Here is an 18,416-nt window from a genome sequence, read left to right as displayed (position 1 = left end):
TCTGTAGCTTTGCACAAATTAGTTAAAAGACGAAGCTGAAAAGAAGTGACCAACAATCCTGACCTGAGCATCAACGTCACCGTCTTTGAGTATATCTCCCGACATCCAGCTTTAAATGTGAAACTTGGATCTATGGATTCGTAGAAGATACGTGATATCTGCTTTGTAATGTAGGTTGCGATTGAAATGTCCCGTTCATATTGATTATAAACGTTCCATATTAATTGATTTCGTCGCGAGGTTTTGACCTCTATATGAGACGTTTTTCAAAAACTGCATTCATTTTTAAAACAACCATAACCTTTATTTTATCTATAAAGGTTTAAAAAGCATTACGTAGATTATCAAATAATGATAATCTAAAATATACCGTTTACACACAACCATTACATAATGGTTTACAATAGAAATATATTACATCGACATATGTTTCTTGAATGCATTTTTTACACAATATCATACAAACATGGACTCCAAATCTTGTCCTTATTTTAGTATGCAACAGCGGAAGCTCTTAGTATTCACCTGAGAATAAACATGCTTTAAACGTCAACAAAAATGTTGGTGAGTTATAGGTTTTACCTATATATATCAAATCGTAATAATAGACCACAAGATTTCATATTTCAATACACATCCCAACATAGAGATAAAAATCATTCATATGGTGAACACCTGGCAACCAACATTAACAAGATGCATATATAAGAATATCCCCATCATTCTGGGACACCCTTCGAATATGATATAAATTTCAAAGTACTAAAGCATCCGGTACTTTGAATGGGGTTTGTTAGGCCCAATAGATCTATCTTTAGGATTCGTGTCAATTAGGGTGTTTGTTCCCTAATTCTTAGATTACCAGACTTAATAAGAAGGGGCATATTTGATTTCGATAATTCAACCACAGAATGTAGTTTCACGTACTTGTGTCTATTTTGTAAATCATTTATAAAACCTGCATGTATTCTCATCCAAAAATATTAGATTTTAAAAGTGGGACTATAACTCACTTTCACAGATTTTTACTTCGCCGAGAAGTAAGACTTGGCCACTGGTCGATTCACGAACCTATAACAATTATGTACATATGTATCAAAGTATGTTCAAAATATATTTACAACATTTTTAATACGTTTTACTGTTTTAAGTTTATTAAGTCAGCTGTCCTTGTTAGTAACCTACAACTAGTTGTCCATAATTAGATGTACAGAAATAAATTGATATATATTATCTTGAATCAATCCATGACCCAGTGTATACACGTCTCAGGCTAGATCACAACTCAAACTATATATATTTTTAGAATCAACCTCAACCCTGTATAGCCAACTCCAACATTACTGCATATAGAGTGTCTATGGTTGTTCTAAATAATATATATAGATGGGTCGATATGATATGTCAAAACATTTGCATACGTGTCTATGGTATCCTAAGATTACATAATATATTAGAATACATGTATAATACAATATAAGTTAGCTAGGATATGATTAATATAGATTTTTTGTTACCAATTTTCACGTAGCTACAACAAGCAAAAATAACCAATCTTGTTTTACCCATAACATCTTCGTTTTAAATCTGTTTTGAGTGAATCCAGTTGCTATGGTTTCGTATTGAACTTAAGTTTTTGAATCTATACAGAAAAAGTATAAGTTTATAGTCAGAATTACAGGTTACAAGTCGTTTTTGTAAAGGTAGTCATTTTAGTCGAAAGAACGACGTCTAGATGACCATTTTGGAAAACATACTTCCACTTTGAGTTTAACCATGATTTTTGGATATAGTTTCATGTTCATAAGAAAAATCATTTTCCCAGAAGAACAACTTTTAAATCAAAATTTATCATAGTTTTTAATTAACTAACCCAAAACAGCTCGCGGTGTTACTACAACGGCGTATATCCGGTTTTACGGTGTCTTTCGTGTTTTCCGGTTTTAAATCATTAAGTTAGCATATCATATAGATATAGAACATGTGTTTAGTTGATTTTAAAAGTCAAGTTAGAAGGATTAACTTTTGTTTGCGAACAAGTTTAGAATTAACTAAACTATGTTCTAGTGATTTCAAGTTTAAACCTTCGAATAAGGTAGTTTTATATATATGAATCGAATGATGTTATGAACATCATTACTACCTCAGGTTTTGTGGATAAACCTACTGGAAATGAGAAAAATAGATCTAGCTTCAAAGGATCCTTGGATGGCTTGAAAGTTCTTGAAGCAGAATCATGACACGAAAACAAGTTCAAGTAAGATTTCCACTCGAAATAAGATTGTTATAGTTATAGAAATTGAATCAAAGTTTGAATATGAGTATTACCTTGTATTAGAAAGATATATTACTGTAAATAAGAAATATTTCTTGAAGTTGGATGATCACTTTACAAGATTGGAAGTAAGCTAGCAAACTTGGAAGTATTCTTGATTTTATGAAACTAGAACTTATAGAATTTATGAAGAACACTTAGAAATTGAAGATAGAACTTGAGAGAGATCACTTAGATGAAGAAAATTGAAGAATGAAAGTGTTTGTAGGTATTTTTGGTCGTTGGTATATGGATTAGATATAAAGGATGTGTAATTTTGTTTTCATGTAAACAAGTCATGAATGATTACTCATATTTTTGTAATTTTATGAGATATTTCATGCTAGTTTCCAAATGATGGTTCCCACATGTATTAAGTGACTCACATGGGCTGCTAAAATCTGATCATTGGAGTGTATATACCAATAGTACATACATCTAAAAGCTGTGTATTGTACGAGTACGAATACGGGTGCATACAAGTAGAATTGTTGATGAAACTGAACGAGGATGTAATTGTAAGCATTTTTGTTAAGTAGAAGTACTTTGATATGTGTCTTGAAGTCTTTCAAAAGTGTAAGAATACATATCAAAACACAACATGTATATACATTCTAATGGAGTCGTCAAGTCTTCGTTAGTCGTTACATGTAAGTGTTGTTTTGAAACCTTTAAGTTAACGATCTCAATTAATGTTGTTAACCCAATGTTTATTATATCAAATGAGATGTTAAATTATTATATTATCATGATATTATGATGTATGAATATCTCTTAATATGATATATACATTAAAATATTGTTACAACGATAATCGTTACATATAAGTCTCGTTTCGTAATTCTTGGGTTAGTAGTCTTGTTTTTACATATGTAGTTCATTGTTAAAACACTTAATGATATATTTAAATATCATTTTATCATGTTAAATATAGTGTATCAATATCTTAATATGATACATATGTATTTAGTAGACGTTATCATAACTATAATCGTTATATATATCATTTCGAGTTTCTTAACTTAGTAATCTCATTTCTTAAGTATATCACACATTGTTAATATACTTAGTGCGATACTTACTCATCATAATCTCATGTCAACCATATATATATGTCTATATATACCACAACATGTAGTTTTTACAAATTTGTAACGTTCGTGAATCGCCGGTCAACTTGGGTGATCAATTGTCTATATGAAACTTATTTCATTTAATCAAGTCTTAATAAGTTTGATTGCTTAACACATTGGAAACATTTAGTCATGTAAATATCAATCTCAATTAATATATATAAACATGGAAAATTTCGGGTCACTACAGTACCTACCCGTTAAATAAATTTCGTCCCGAAATTTTAAGCTGTTGAAGGTGTTGACGAATCTTCTGGAAATAGATGCGGGTATTTCTTCTTCATCTGATCTTCATGCTCCCAGGTGAACTCGGGTCCTCTACGAGCATTTCATCGAACCTTAACAATTGGTATCTTGTTTTGCTTAAGTCTCTTAACCTCACGATCCAGGTTCTTCAATGAATTGAAGTTTTTAATTGATTTGGATTTCGTCCAATGGAATAGTGAGATCTTCTTTACCAAAACATTTCTTCAAATTTGAGATGTGGAAAGTGTTATGTACAGCCGCGAGTTGTTGAGGTAGCTCCAGTTGGTAAACTACTGGTCCAACACGATCTATAATCTTGAATGGTCCAATGTACCTTGGATTTAGTTTCCCCCGTTTACCAAATCGAACAACGCCTTTCCAAGGTGAAACCTTAAGCATGACCATTTCTCTAATTTCAAACTCTATATCTTTTCTTTTACTGTCCGCGTAGCTCTTTTGTCGACTCTGGGCGGTTTTCAATCGTTGTTGAATTTGGATGATTTTCTCGGTAGTTTCTTGTATTATCTCCGGACCCGTAATTTGTCTATCCCCCACTTCATTCCAACAAATCGGAGACCTGCACTTTCTACCATAAAGTGCCTCAAACGGCGCCATCTCAATACTAGAATGATAACTGTTGTTGTAGGAAAATTCTGCTAACGGTAGGTGTCGATCCCAACTGTTTCTGAAATCAATAACACATACTCGTAGCATGTCTTCAAGCGTTTGTATCGTCCTTTCGCTCTGCCCATCAATTTGTGGATGATAGGCAGTACTCATGTCTAGACGAGTCCCCAATGCTTGTTGAAACGTCTGCCAGAACCTTGAAACAAATCTACCATCCCTATCAGAGATAATAGAGACAGGTATTCCATGTCTGGAGACAACCTCCTTCAAATACAATCGCGCCAACTTCTCCATTTTGTCATTTTCTCTCATTGACAGGAAGTGTGCTGACTTGGTGAGACGATCAACTATTACCCAAATAGTATCATAACCACTTGCAGTCCTTGGCAATTTAGTAATGAAATCCATGGTAATGTTTTCCCATTTCCATTCCAGGATTTTAGGTTGTTGTAGTAGACCTGATGGTTTCTGATGTTCAGCTTTGACCTTAGAACACGTCAAACATTCTCCTACATATTTAGCAATATCGGCTTTCATAACCGGCCACCAAAAGTGTTTCTTGAGATCTTTATACATCTTCCCCGCTCTGGGATGTATTGAATATCTGGTTTTATGTGCTTCTTTAAGTACCATTTCTCTCACATCTCCAAACCTTGGTACCCAAATTCTATCAGCCCTATATTGGGTTCTGTCTTCCCGAATATTAAGATGTTTCTCTGATCCTTTGGGTATCTCATTCTTCAACTTTCCTTCTTTTACAACCCCCTGTTGCGCCTCCTTTATTTGAGTCGTAAGGTTAGTACGAATAATTATATTCATAGCTTTTACCCGTATAGGTTCTCTGTCCTTTCTACTCAAAGCGTCGGCTACCACATTCGCCTTCCCCGGGTGGTATCGAATCTCAAAATCATAATCATTCAACAGTTCAATCCACCTGCATTGTCTCATATTCAGTTGCTTCTGATTAAATATATGTTGGAGACTTTTGTGGTCAGTATATATAATACTTTTGACCCCATATAAATAATGCCTCCAAGTCTTTAATGCAAAAACAACAGCACCCAATTCCAAATCGTGAGTTGTATAATTTTGCTCGTGAATCTTTAATTGTCTAGACGCATAAGCAATCACCTTCGTTCGTTGCATTAATATACAACCGAGACCTTGCATTGATGCGTCACAATAAATCACAAAATCATCATTCCCTTCAGGCAATGACAATATAGGTGCCGTAGTTAGCTTTTTCTTCAATAACTAAAACGCCTTCTCTTGTTCATCCTTCCATTCAAATTTCTTCCCTTTATGCGTTAATGCAGTTAAGGGCTTTGCTACTTTGGAGAAATCTTGGATGAATCTTCTGTAGTAACCAGCCAATCCTAAAAATTGACGTATATGCTTCAGAGTTTTTGGGGTTTCCCACTTTTCAACGGTTTCGATCTTTGCCGGGTCCACCTGGATACCTTCTTTGTTCACTATGTGACCGAGGAATTGAACTTCTTCCAACCAAAATGCACACTTTGAAAACTTAGCGTACAGTCTTTCTTTCCTCAATACTTCTAGCACTTTTCTCAAATGTTCTTCGTGCTCTTGATCATTCTTTGAGTAAATAAGTATGTCATCGATGAAAACAATGACAAACTTGTCAAGATATGGCCCACACACTCAGTTCATAAGGTCCATGAACACAGCTGGTGCGTTAGTCAATCCAAACGGCATAACCATAAACTCGTAATGACCATAACGCGTCCTAAAAGCAGTTTTTGGAATATCATCCTCCTTTACTTGCATTTGATGATATCCAGAACGTAAATCGATTTTCGAATAAACCGACGAGCCTTGTAGTTGATTAAATAAGTCGTCAATTCTCGGCAGTGGATAACGGTTTTTGATGGTAAGTTTATTCAACTCTGTGTAGTCAATACACAACCTAAATGTACCATCCTTCTTCTTGACAAAAAAAATAAGAGCTCCCCATGGTGATGTGCTTGGTCGAATGAAACCACGTTCTAATAGTTCTTACAGTTGGCTTTGCAGTTCTTTCATCTCGCTGGGTGCGAGTCTGTAAGGAGCACGAGCTATTGGTGCAGCTCCTGGTACAAGATCTATTTGAAATTCAACAGATCGATGTGGAGGTAGTCCCGGTAATTATTTCAGAAATACATCGGGAAATTCTTTTGTGACGGGAACATCATTGATGCTCTTTTCTTCAGTTTGTACTTTCTCGACGTGTGCTAGAACAGCATAGCAACCTTTTCTTATTAGTTTTTGTGCCTTCAAATTACTAATAAGATGTAGCTTCGTGTTGCCCTTTTCTCCGTACACCATTAAGGGTTCTCCTTCTTCTCGTACAATGCGAATTGCATTTTTGTAACATACGATCTCTGCTTTCATCTCCTTCAGCCAGTCCATGCCAACTATTATATCAAAACTCCCTAACTCTACTGGTATCAAATCAATCTTAAATATTTCGCTACCCAGTTTAATTTCTCGATTCCGGCATATATAATCTGCTAAAATTAATTTACCGTTTGCTAATTCGAGTAAAAATTTACTATCCAACAGCGTCAATGGACAACTTAATTTAGCACAAAAATCTTTACTCATATAGCTTCTATCCGCACCCGAATCAAATAAAACGTAAGCAGATTTATTGTCAATAAGAAACGTACCCGTAACAAGCTCCGGGTCTTCCTGTGCCTTTGCCGAATTAATATTGAAAACTCTTCCGCGGCCTTGTCCATTCGTGTTCTCTTGGTTCGGGAAATTTATAATAATGTGTCCCGGTTTTCCACATTTATATCAAACTACATTGGCATAAATTGCTCCGACACTACTTGCTCTGCCATTACTCGTTCTGACACCATTTGTTCCTGTCATTCTATTAACCCCTGGTCCGTAGACCTCACACTTCGCCGCGCTATGACCATTTATTTTACACTTGTTGCAAAATTTGGTGCAAAATCCCGAGTGATACTTTTCACACCTTTGGCATAGCTGCTTCTGATTGGTGTTGTTGTTGCAGTTGTTATTGTTGTTGGGATGATTGTTGTAGTTGTAGTAGTTGTTGTTGTTGTTGTTGTTGTTGTTGTTGTTGTTGTTGTTGTTGTTGTTGTGCCATTTGTTGTAGTTGCGATTGATGTTGCGATTGTTGGGATAGTTATTGTTGTTTTGGTGACTCTTATCACCGTTTTCCTCCCACTTTCTTTTGACTAACTTCACGTTGGCCTCTTCGACCGCCTATTCTTTAATTCTTCCCTCAATCTGGTTCACTAGTTTGTGAGCCATTCTACATGCCTTTTGTATGGATGCAGGCTCGTGTGAACTTATATCTTCTTGGATTCTCTCCGGTAACCCTTTCACAAACGCGTCGATCTTCTCTTCCTCATCTTCGAACGCTCTCGGACATAATAGGCACAATTCTGTGAATCGTCTTTCGTACGAAGTAATATCGAATCCCTGTGTTCGTAACCCTCTAAGTTCTGACTTAAGCTTATTGACCTCGGTTCTGGGACGGTACTTCTCGTTCATCAAGTGCTTGAATGCTGACCACGGTAGCGCGTAAGCAGCATCTTGTCCCACTTGCTCTAGATAGGTATTCCACCATGTTAACGCAGAACCTGTGAAGGTATGCGTAGCGTACTTCACTTTGTCTCCTTCAGCACACTTACTTATGGTAAACACCGATTCAACTTTCTCGGTCCACCGTTTTAATCCGATTGGTCCTTCGGTCCCATCAAATTCTGAAGGTCTGCAGGCAGTGAATTCCTTGTAGGAGCATCCTACACGATTTCTTGCGCCGTTAGTTGTATTGCTAGATTCAGAGTTATTGTTGGTATGTAGCGCGACCTGTACTGCGGCTATGTTTGAAACAAGAAAGGCACGAAATTCCTCTTCGTTCATATTCAAGGTGTGTCGAGTAGTCGGTGCCATTTCCTTCAAAATAGTCAAATGAAACAATTTAATCATACAGAATAATAAGAGTAGTCAATAGTATCTCGTAGCATAATATGAACTCATTTATAAAAGCTTTTTCTTCATATTAGCGTTTTATAATTTTAAATTCGGGTACTACATACCCGTTAAGTTCATACTTAGTAGCTAATATACAATTCAACTACTACAATTCCATATGAAAAATTGATTATAATAATATATCACATACAAATATTCTTTAAACTTACAACTTCGCTATATTACATATAACATGAAATATAGTACACTATGATACAGGACAGTTTTGAAGATAAATCTAGTTAATACGCAAGTTGTTCAGCAAAGAAAATAAAGACACGTAATTCATAAGTCCAGAAACAAGTCATGCATTCTGGTTTTACTAAGACGACTTCCCATCCTTGGTCTTGTGGAAAATAACCGTTATGACCATTAGCTAGGCAGCATGTTGTAATGTCGTCAAAAGGACAAGGGTTTTGTAATGTCCAACAGCCCCGTAATAATCTAAAAACCTTGTTTCTCACACCAACAACTGAATCCGTCACTTGTGGGAAAGGTTTATTTAAAAGCTGCAGTCCGATGTTCTTTTTCTCACTTTGGTAAGAAGCGAACATCACTAACCCGTAAGCATAACATGCTTCTTTATGTTGCATGTTAGAAGCTCTTTCTAATTCATGAAATTCTATGTTGGGATATGTTGAGTCAAAATAGGTTCTTAACCCGTAGCGTAAAATTGCATTTGGGTTCCCCGCATTTAACGCTTTAAAGAAAACATGGCGTAACTTAAAGTCTCCCCAATGTGATATGCCCCACCTATCAAAGGAAAGCCTTTTATAAACTAAGGCATTTCTGGAAAGTCTTTCAAAAGTTTGACAAGTTAATTTCACCATAACTAAATGTGCTGATGAATTCTGACCGACTCTAGACAAGATTTTCTCAATCATATCCTCTGGTAGGTCTTCTAAAATATTCGGTTGTCTACCCTTAACGTCCATTTTGTTTTTATACTGTAAAATAGACAAGGATTAGATTCGTAATAACAAACAATACAAGCAATTTTTACATAGAATATAAAAGTACAAGCACACTACAATACATTTATTACATAACATGCTCACACCCCTTTAATCTGAATCACTGTTTCTTCTTCTTCGGACTTGGTTCTTTTTCCTAATCTTATAGGGATATATGATGTTCCTCTAATACGAGTCATCATTTTCCACATTGGTTTAGAAAAACCTGGTGGTTTAGAGGTTCCCGGGCTATTGTCACGATATTGAAAATACGGGTGTTGACGGTACATATAAAGTTCATCAGGGTCAGAATCAGATTTCTCTATTTTGATGCCTTTTGCCTTATTATTTTCTTTTGCTTTATTAAATTGGGTTGAGGTAATTTCTATAACATCATCGGAATCCTCATCGGGATCCAATTCATCAGAAAATTGGTAATCTTCCCAATATTTTGCTTCCTCGGCAGAAACACCATTGACCATTATTAACTTTGGTCCGTTGGTTGAGGATTTTCTTTTATTTAATCGATTTACTATAGGTATCAATATTTCTTCCTCCAGAACCTCTTCTTCTTCCGGTTCCTCCTCTTCCAGTTCCTCCTCTTCCGGTTCCTCCTCTTCCAGTTCCTCCTCTTCCGGTTCCTCCTCTTCCGGTTCCTCCTCTTCCGGTTCCTCTTCTTCCGGTTCTTCTTCGGGAATTTGTGAATCTTTCCAAAATATATTCGACTCTTCATTATTATTAGGTGAATCGATGGGATTTGTACTAGTGGTAGACATCTATCACACAATGTCAAACACATTAAGAGGTTAATATATCACATAATATTTACATGTTAATAATATAGAGTTTCCAACAAAAGTGTTAAGCAATCGTTTTTAAAGAAAACACGGTCGAAGTCCAGACTCACTAATGTATCCTAACAAACTCGATAAGACACACTAATGCAAATTTCTGGTTCTCTAAGACCAACGCTCGGATACCAACTGAAATGTCGCGTTCATATTGATTATAAACGTTCCATATTAATTGATTTCGTCGCGAGGTTTTGACCTCTATATGAGACGTTTTTCAAAAACTGCATTCATTTTTAAAACAACCATAACCTTTATTTTATCTATAAAGGTTTAAAAAGCATTACGTAGATTATCAAATAATGATAATCTAAAATATACCGTTTACACACGACCATTACATAATGGTTTACAATAGAAATATATTTTACATCGACATATGTTTCTTGAATGCATTTTTACACAATATCATACAAACATGGACTCCAAATCTTGTCCTTATTTTAGTATGCAACTGTGGAAGCTCTTAGTATTCACCTGAGAATAAACATGATTTAAACGTCAACAAAAATGTTGGTAAGTTATAGGTTTAACCTATATATATCAAATCGTAACAATAGACCACAAGATTTCATATTTCAATACACATCCCATACATAGAGATAAAAATCATTCATATGGTGAACACCTGGTAACCAACATTAACAAGATGCATATATAAGAATATCCCCATCATTCCGGGACACCCTTCGGATATTGATAATGCTAAAAACGAACATATATTTCATAGCATTATCCCTCAAGAAAGACAAGCTTTTAGTTGCAATTGTCCTATTTACAAGTGATATTCGTTTAAATAATAAAAGGTGAAGACAAAAGACAGATTCGACAAATTGAAGACGCAAACGACCAAAAAGCTCAAAAGTACAAAATACAATCAAAGAGGTTCCAATTATTGATAAGAAACGTCTCAGAATTACAAGAGTACAAGATTCAAAACGCAAAGTACAAGATATTAAATTGTACACAAGGACGTTCGAAAATCCAGAACCGGGACTAGAGTCAACTCTCAACGCTCGACGCAACGGACTAAAAATTACAAGTTAACTATGTATATAAATATAATATAATATAATATATAATTAATTATATAAATTATATATAAATTATATTTATATATTAAAACCGTTGGCAAGAAAGGTTCCAAAATGAGATGAGCTGTAGAAACAAATTCCGCGAGTTGCGGAGTTTGAAGGCCAAAAAGGCCGCGACTCGCGGAGTCTCCCTGGAAAAAAATGCCTATAAAAGCCAGCGTAATTCGACATTTTAAATATCATATATCTTTTTCTTCATTCATCAACGTAGTATATATATATATATATATATATATATATATATATATATATATTTTAATTTTAATTTTAAATCCTAATAATAAGGGTATGTTAGCGAATGTTGTAAGGGTGCAAGTCGAAATTCTGTCCGTGTAACGCTACGCTATTTTTAATCATTGTAAGTTATATTCAACCTTTTTACATTAATGTCTCGTAGCTAAGTTATTATTATGCTTATTTAATCTGAAGTAATCATGATGTTGGGCTAATTACTAAAATTAGGTAATTGGGCTTTGTACCATAATTGGGGTTTGGACAAAAGAACGACACTTGTGGAAATTAGACTATGGGTTATTAATGGGCTTTATATTTGTTTAACTAAATGATAGTTTGTAAATTTTAATATAAAGATTTACAATTGGACGTCCCTATAAATAACCATATACACTCGATCGGACACGATGGGCGGGGTATTTATATGTACGAATAATCGTTCATTTAACCGGACACGAGAATGGATTAATAGCCACTAGAATTATTAAAACAGGGGTGAAATTATGTACAAGGATACTTGGCATAATTGATAACAAAGTATTAAAACCTTGGGTTACACGCAGTCGATAACCTGGTGTAATTATTAAACAAAGTATTAAAATCTTGTTACAGTTCAAGTCCTGAATTAGTTGGAATATTTGACTTCGGGTATAAGGATAATTTGACGAGGATACTCGCACTTTATATTTATGACTGATGGAATGTTATGAACAAAAACCAGACGGACATATTGAATAATCCAGGACAAAGGACAATTAACCCATGGGCATAAAACTAAAATCAACACGTCAAACATCATGATTACGGAAGTTTAAATAAGCATAATTATTTTATTTCATATTTAATTTCCTTTATTTTATATTTAATTGCACTTCTAATTATCGCACTTTTATTTATTGTTATTGTATTTAATTGCCCTTTTAATTATCGTACTTTTTGATTATCGCAATTTTATTTTATCGCACTTTTATTTATCACAATTTCATTATCGTTATTTACTTTACGCTTTAAATTAAATTATATTTATTTTTAATATTTTACATTAGGTTTTAACTGCGACTAAAGTTTTAAAATCGACAAACCGGTCATTAAACGTTAAAAACCCCCCTTTATAATAATAATATTACTTATATATATATTTGTATTTTTATAAATTAAAACTAATATAGCGTTAAGCTTTGGTTAAAGATTTTTCCTTGTGGAACGAACCGGACTTACTAAAAACTACACTACTGTACGATTAGGTACACTGCCTATAAGTGTTGTAGCAAGGTTTAAGTATATCCATTCTATAAATAAATAAATATCTTGTGTAAAATTGTACCGTATTTAATAGTATTTCCTAGTAAAATTTAATAGTATTTTATACCCCTTAACTTTAACTATCAAGTATTTTTGGCGCCGCTGCCGGGGAATCAAATCTAGCTTAAAAGCCGGAAGCGCAACGCTAATATATAAAAAAAAAATTAATTTATATATTTTTAAGAGTTTGTTAAATATTTAAGTTTTATAAAGTTTCTTTATTTTTATTTTATAAAAATATAAGTTTTATTTAAATATTTTGTTTTTATTTAAAATATAAAAAAAACGGTCGAACGAAAGCAGCCTGTCATCTGAAATTTCATACCCCGCGACTCGCGGAGTTTATTGCCAGGTGTACCGCAACTCGCGGAGCTGCCCTGACACGTGTGTCCAGAAACCCTAACAGCATTAAATACGAAGTAATTATTATTTTTTTTAATTATAACCCTAATTAAGTTAGTGTTTTAATTTAATTGTTAATTTAGTTTTTATTATTATTTTGTATTATTTAGTTTAATTAGTTTAAATAAGTTATAAAATTAATAGTTTTAATAAATAAATAATATAAAAATAATATTTTTATAAAAATTGTACTTTTTACAACTTTTAGTATATTTTTATATTTTGTCTCTTTTTAATTGTTTTAGCGTCATTTTTTATATTTTTCGCTCGTATTTAGTTTTAAAAATAGTTTTTGCCATAGTTATTTTTACTTCTAGATTTTTAAGCTTTGCCGTAAAATCCCTTAAGTGCTTTCTCTTTAGACTAAGATTTAGGTGCTTTAGAATTTTGCGACGCCTTTTTAAGTTTTAGTACATTTTTAAGTTATTGCCATTTGGGATATAGTTTTACTTGTAAGCTTTAATATTTTTAGACGCAACTTTTAATTTTTAGTTTTTAGTTCCTTTTTAAGTTTTAACGCACTACTTTCTTATTTTTATTTTTCGACGCCTTTTACCTATGTATCAATTATCACTCCAATTAGTAATCTCAATTTGTAATTTTAATTTTAAGTTAGTGATAGTAATAAGGTTGGGATAGTCGAGTGTTTTTAAGTTTTATAAGTCACTCTTTTTCTTTCTTATTTTTCGACGCCTTTTATTTTTCAACCCTTTTCTTTTTCGACGCGCTCTTTTTCTTTCTTATTTCTCGCTATTCTAGTTTTTAGGACTTAGAATTTTTTTTTCTACTTCTTATCTAAATTTCTTAAAATTACGAAAATTTATTTTAAGTGGTTAAATTGATAGACATCAAAATTTTATGGTTCGTAGTAATAGTTGGATTTGTACGTGACCGGGTTATTGGAGCCAAACAGTACTCAATTATATTGAGACCAAACGAATCCTGCCCCTCTGCTGCATCTTTTGGCTATTCGAAACGTGGGCAAAATCAGAAAAGTCTATTAATTGGATAACTTATATAATTTTTCTTCCTTTTTAAAAAACTAATAGGATATTCAGTGAATGCACCGAGCAAGACGTTCATCACCTTTTGTACGTTCACCACCTGTAACCAGATCAAGACATCTAGCAAATATTGTCGCCGTTGATTTTTCTTTAGAATTGTCATCCAGTCGACCAAGTACTCCAATTTAAATTTCCGATAATCCATTTTTTGAACCCGACCTCACAATTGAGAATCCGGAGAATATTCAGGGACAATTCATAGATCCTGAACCATTAATCTTTCCTCCGGAACCACCAATCATTCAAACAGAGATTGTTGAGGAACGAACCATTAAATCAGAATCCTCTAGTGATTCAGATTCAACAAATTCAATTATGGAGAATCTGGAACCTTTAAGTATGGAAGACCGAATGAGAGCTAAACGCACTGGCCAAGGACACGCAATTACTCATCCAGACATTAATGCGCCAGATTATGAAATCAAAGGACAAATTCTACATATGGTGACTAATCAATGCCAATTTAGTGGTGCGCCGAAGGAAGATCCAAATGAACATCTTCGTACCTTTAATAGGATCTGCACTTTATTTAAAATCTAAGAAGTTGAGGATGAACAGATATATCTCATGTTATTTCCCTGGACTTTAAAGGGAGAAGCCAAATATTGGTTGGAATCGTTACTTGAAGGGGCGATTGATGCATGGGACGTTTTAGTTGAAAAATTTCTTAAACAATTCTTTCCGGCATCTAAAGCCGTAAGACTTCAAGGAGAAATTGTTACGTTCACACAGAAACCGAATGAAACTCTATATAAGGCGTGGACAAGATTTGGAAAGTTATTAAGAGGATGTCCGCAACATGGTTTAGACACTTGTCAAATAGTACAAATATTCTACCAAGGATGCGACATCACTACAAGAAAAGACATCGATATAGCAGCTGGTGGTTCCATTATGAAGAAAATTGAAACTGATGCTTACAAAATTATTGATAACACTGCTTCCCACTCACATGAGTGGCACCAAGAAAAAGATATCGTTAGATCATCTAAAGAAGCTAGATCCAATTCTAGCCATGACTTAGATTCCATTTCCGCAAAGATAGACGCTGTCGAGAGACGAATGGAAAAGATGACTAAGGATATTCACTCAATACGAATTAGTTGTGAACAGTGTGGAGGACCACATTTGACAAAAGATTGTCTCGGTATTGAACTAACAATGGAACAAAGAGAGAATATTTCATATCTAAACCAAAGGCCTGGAAATAATTATCAGAATAATTATCAACCGCCAAGACCAATTTACAATCAAAACCAGAATTATAACCGAAATATTCCATACAACAACCAACAAGGTCCTAGTAATCAACAAGTATCCAATAATACTTACAATCAGCAAAGACCTAATTTTCAAAACAAACCACCACAAACCGATGATAAAAAGCCGAATTTAGAAGATATGATGACGAAGCTAGTTGAAACTCAAACGCAGTTTTTCACATCTCAAAAACAAACCAATGAACAAAATGCTCAAGCATTTAGAAATCAACAAGCTTCTATTCAAAATCTGGAACAAGAAGTAAGTAACCTAGCAAGGTTAATAGGTGAAAGAAAACTGGGAAGTCTACCTAGTGATACAAATGCTAACCCCCGGAATGAAACAGCTAAAGCCATTACCACAAGAAGTGGTATTATACTTAAACCACCTGAAATACCTGTAATTTTTGATGAAGCTATTCCTACTCCACAAGAACCACAACCTGAACAAGATAAGGAAAAAGAACCGGTAGTTGAAAAGGTTAATGAAGATAACACAGTTAAAGCAAAACCTTATGTTAAACCATACCAACCACCACTTCCTTACCCAAGTAAATTGAGAAAAGAAAGACTTGAAGCCGAGCAATCCAAATTCTTGGATATGATTAAACAAATAAATGTCAATCTTCCTTTCATTGATGTGATTTCAGGAATGCCTAGATATGCTAAATTTCTGAAAGTTCTAATCTCAAATAGAAAGAAAATGGAAGAACTCTCGGCCGTTACTATGAATGCTAATTGTTCAGCAGTGCTGTTGAATAAGATACCAGAAAAATTATCTGATCCAGGAAGTTTCACAATTCCATGTTTTCTGGGTAGTCTTAGTTCTATAGAAGCATTGGCAGACTTAGGTGCTAGTATAAATCTAATGCCGTATTCACTATACGCTAAACTAGACCTTGGAGAAATGAAACCAACAAGAATAAGCATACAACTAGCCGATAGATCAATAAAATATCCTAGAGGGATAATGGAGAACATGCTAGTTAAAGTTGGTACTTTAGTATTTCCAGTAGATTTTGTTGTTCTGGACATGGAAGAAGATTCTCAAGTTCCTCTCATATTAGGAAGACCATTCTTAAACACGGCTAAAGCAATGATAGACGTGTTTGGTAAGAAACTGACCCTAAGTATAGAGGACGAGAGTGTTACCTTTTCAGTTGATAGAGCAATGCAACAACCGCAATCTGCAGATGATACATGTTATTATATTCAAACTATAGATTCACATGCAGAATTGTTAGAAGAATTTCCAGAATTACAAGGAACAGGAGAATGTTCTTTAGGAGAAGGAACTGAACCAATTGATGAAACTGAAATGTTAGCTACACTAATAGCTAATGGATATGAACCAACAACAGAAGAAATTCAAATGCTAAAAGAAGAAGACAGATATCGATATAAATCATCAATAGAAGAACCTCTGATATTAGAGTTAAAGCCACTTCCAAACCATTTGGAATACGCTTATTTACATGGTGAATCTGAATTACTTGTAATAATATCGTCTTCTCTTTCTGAAAATGAAAAATCTCAACTCATTTCTGTATTGAAAGCTCATAAACCAGCCATTGCATGGAAGATTCATGATATTAAAGGAATAAGTCCTTCGTATTACACACATAAAATCCTTATGGAAGAAGGTCATAAAACGTATGTGCAACGCCAACGAAGACTAAATCCTAATATGCAAGATGTTGTTAAGAAAGAAATTATTAAACTGCTAGATGCAGGTTTAATCTATCCAATTTCTAATAGTCCATGGGTAAGCCCAGTTCAATGCGTGCCTAAGAAGGGTGGCATGACTGTCATTACAAATGAGAAAAATGAGCTTATTCCTACTAGGACTGTAACAAGATGGCGTGTATGTATTGATTATAGAAAATTAAATGACGCCACCAGAAAAGATCACTTTCCCTTACCTTTTATTGATCAAATGTTGGAAAGGTTAGCCGGAAACAGTTACTATTGTTTTCTTGATGGTTTTTCCGGATATTTTCAAATTCCAATAGCACCCGAGGACCAAGAGAAAACCACATTCACGTGCCCTTATGGTACTTTTGCTTACAAATGCATGCCATTTGGACTTTGCAACGCCGCTGCAACCTTTCAAAGGTGCATGATGGCAATTTTTCACGACATGATAGAAGAATGCATGGAAGTTTTCATGGATGACTTTTCAGTCTTCGGTGATACAATTGAATCATGTCTAGTTAATCTTGAACGAATGCTTATTAGATGTGAACAATCAAATCTAGTACTTAATTGGGAGAAATGCCATTTCATGGTCAAAGAAGGCATCGTTCTTGGTCATAAAATCTCAAAAGAAGGAATTGAAGTGGATAGAGCTAAAGTAGATGTAATTGCTAAACTTCCACATCCCACCAATGTTAGAGGAGTTAGGAGTTTTCTAGGGCATGCCGGTTTTTACCGACGTTTCATAAAAGATTTTTCTAAAATTGCCACTCCTATGAATAAACTCCTAGAAAAGGATGCTCCATTCATCTTTTCAGATGAATGTATCAAATCTTTTAATATTCTTAAAGAGAAACTCACTAATGCGCCGATCATGATAACACCAAATTGGAATCTACCGTTTGAACTAATGTGCGATGCAAGTGATTTTGCAATGGGAGCCGTTTTAGGACAATGGATTGAAAAAAGATTTCAACCTATATATTATGCTAGTAAGACATTACAAGGAGCACAAACGAACTATACAACTACTGAAAAAGAACTCCTTGCTATTGTCTTTGCTTTTGACAAATTTCGTTCATATCTCATTCTAGCAAAAACGGTGGTCTATACCGACCATTCTGCTCTTAGATACCTATTTTCGAAACAAGATGCCAAACCAAGATTAATCCATTGGATCTTACTCTTACAAGAATTCGATATTGAAATCCGAGATAAAAGAGGAGCAGAA

Source organism: Rutidosis leptorrhynchoides, chromosome 6 (genome assembly GCF_046630445.1).
Source record: "Rutidosis leptorrhynchoides isolate AG116_Rl617_1_P2 chromosome 6, CSIRO_AGI_Rlap_v1, whole genome shotgun sequence".
In the NCBI taxonomy this organism is placed as follows: Eukaryota; Viridiplantae; Streptophyta; class Magnoliopsida; order Asterales; family Asteraceae; genus Rutidosis; species Rutidosis leptorrhynchoides.
This window is presented reverse-complemented; position numbering follows the sequence as displayed.